We start from the raw sequence: 3,287 nt of genomic DNA on the forward strand, positions 1-3,287 counted from the left end.
TATATATATCTATATATATATATTTCATGGTTATATGTGAAAATATCGTGTTTCTAGTTTATAGACTTAACAATCATAATATACATATTTTATTAAGTCTATAAAATCATTTTGTAAAGTTTCAAAACATGGTTTAGTCAAAATGACAAAAACAAGTGTCTTATGTTTTCATGTTTTGGACATATTTGTAAAATGATGATATTTTACATTCATTTCCCAAAGTTTGTAAAATGATGTTTGGACATATTTGTAAAATGATGATATTTGTAAAATGATGGTTTAGTCAAAATGATCTTTTATTATCATGTTTATAATCATTTCTCAAAGTTTTATATTTTTCTGAATTTGTTTGATATTTTAAAAGGCAGTTTGAAAATTAGATTTCTGTTTTAAACAGGCTAATATAGTGTTATCAGTCGACTGATCAGTCGACTGACGTGATCAGTCGACTGATGAAATCAGTCGACCGATCAGTCGACTGATGAAAGTACCTGCAGTTACCAAAAGTTTTTATTTTATTTTGGTCAACTAATAAGGTCATCAGTCGACCGATCAAGTCATCAGTCGACCGACGAGCTGGATGTTGAATCTAACGGTCAGCTCATCAGTCGACTGATTAGTCGACCAATGACCCAATGGCTAGTTTTTTCCAGCTTTTCTGTTTTGGTCTTTTTGCTAGGTTTTGTTGTTTTCTCTTGGCTTTGGGGTTTCTTAGGATTACACCCGCATATCCTCAGTTCACAACTAAGAAGAGAAAAAGTTTTAAAAGAGTTTACAAGTTTTGTTTAAAGGGTTTAGGTTTGTTTAAGAGTTTTGTTTGTGAATAAACTTTCACAAGAGCAAGTGGAGATCATCCTTTGATGTTTGAGAATTCACTCTTCTCCCTCTCTCTTATCATTTATTGGAGAAGTTTTCTAAACTCAATCTAGGTTTACATTTATATATAATTGTTTGATTATCATTTTTTTAAGCTAGAGTTTATATTGAGTTTAGTTTGTTTTTGATTTGTTGAATCTCATTGTTACACACACCCACTTGAGCTTTTAGTATTTATATACATAGTATATTAGGGTTATGAGAGATTGTAACTTTGAGTTGTGCTTAATTGAGTTCTCACCTTGTTTAGAGAACAAATCATTTGTTGTTGGCGAGCTTAATTGTGAGGTTCACTTTGTATTACACTAGTACATCAAGAGGAGTGTGTGGTGAGAGACGGGAGTGGGGAGCAGAGATGTAGGATAGAAGGTCCAAACTCTGTGATCATATTATGTGTTTTCATTGTTTATATTACCCTATCACAATTATATCTTTTGTTTATCTTGTTTCACCCTTGTTTATATTTCTTATCCTTGCTAATAACTTATTGCATATCTTATTTGCTAGAATAACTTGTCAATTAGTTTTAATCAACATTAAATGAGATTAGATTAGCATAAACCCTATTCACCCCTCACTAGGATTCCTTCCTAGTGGTATTAGGGTGCTTTCAGCATTGCCCCTCGTTGATGACGATGATTACTGAAGATAGCGAGACATCTGTTTCATTTGTGCAGAGGCTCGAGTCGGCCACATGGACTAATGTTTACATAGTCCGAGCCAAACAACTCTTGTCCCAAGAGGGCAAATATAAAGTGTTTTGTTGCCGCTTAGATTTTGATGGGCCTGAGAAGGAGGGCACCAGTTTTATGGATGTGGGTTTTTAGGGTTTCTCATCCTTGAAGGGGGGCCTCTTTAGATGTCTCCTCATGATCAGATTGGGTTATCTAGTCTTTCTCCTAGGAGAGAAGTACATCATCGAGCCTTACATGCCTTCTCGGTTCGCTAGGCAGTTCGGGTATGACTAACTTTATGTTGGTAACCCTAACCCAGAGTTGGCTCAAATCGAAAATTTGTATGAGGGGGCTCGCACTTGGTATTTCTTCTCTACTAGAGGGATCCATGCTCGATTTACCTTGCCCAACTCGTTGCTCTACTGTTTCAGATTTTTGCGACTAGTTTTATAAGGTTTCTTGGATTCTAAAGTATAGCATGTACACTTCATGTATTAACAAAATCCGAGAGCTTTATGAGTCCAGAAAAGGTTCTATAAGGACTCGTCTGTCAGGGATAGAAGAATATTTATCCTGCGAACAAGAAGCAGCCAGAGCTGGAGAAGTCCAAGAAGAGCCACCATCTGCCGAGCCTTATGAAGAGGAGGCTCTCAAGGAAATTCAAGAAGAGGCGCCAGTCGTTGAGCCTCGCACGAGGAGGGCAAAAGGGAAGCATGCCCTCACTACAGAAGAGGAGGGACAATATGAGAAGAGGTTCGTAAGAGGAGATCAATTGATTCGAAGTCTCCTAAGAAGCATAAGGTGATGCGGGACACGATAAAGTCCGAACACATCGTATCTGATCCCGTTGCACTCTTGGATGATAAAGAGGATGAAGGGCTCTAGTCAGGTCCTCTTGTTCCTAAAGAGGTGGAAGTTGAAGGGAAATTGAGCATCAAGGATTCAGAATCAATCCCTACAACGGAACCTTTTTCGGGACAAGCTTTGAGAGAGAAAGTTACTTCTAATGCTGCTCTCAAATATGGTCCTACTAGCTCTACCTACATGGCATCTCTTACTGCCCCTTCAGGAATCTTAAAGAAACACATCAAACAATTAGAAAGTTTGATGAAACTAACCATTGATGTCGTCAGCCTCGGACGAGTTACTTTTGAGCATTATGTGCCTCTCCTGACTAGCTTGCTAGACAGGATTGAGAACTTAGGTGACATGAAATGGACTGAGCATTGCAGAGAAAGCATTGCTCATTTGAAGGTAGATCTGAGGGCTTTTAAAGATTTGCAGCGTGCATCACCAGGAGGCCCTTCGCAGAAGTTTGTCTGAGAAAAATGCATAGATTGTGATCTTGCAGGAGCAATGCGACTAGATTTAATCTGAATTGATCACTTCTACCACTAGTCCCACGGAAAAGGAACTCGGGAGGGAGGTTGCCGAAAGAGTTCGGCAACTCATGAAAAGAAGCTGTTGGAATTTAAGTCTAGGCTTATGTCTATCAGGTTGATGAGCCCTAGGACTTAAATTTTGGTATCACCCCTGGAGACAATTTTTGTATCATTTTCATGACAAGTATTTGTCATTTTGTAATGATTTAACAATATTGAATGAAAATGATATTGCTTTGCTTTCCATTGCTTTTTCCTTGTGTTTCAACTCAAGACAACAGAAATATTAAAAAAATACCATAGGTGTGATGTTAACTTAGCATAAATCAGAAATTCTATTTATTATTACTTGAAT

The sequence above is a fragment of the Asparagus officinalis genome, chromosome 4 (assembly GCF_001876935.1).
Source record: "Asparagus officinalis chromosome 4, Aspof.V1, whole genome shotgun sequence".
Classification (NCBI taxonomy): Eukaryota; Viridiplantae; Streptophyta; class Magnoliopsida; order Asparagales; family Asparagaceae; genus Asparagus; species Asparagus officinalis.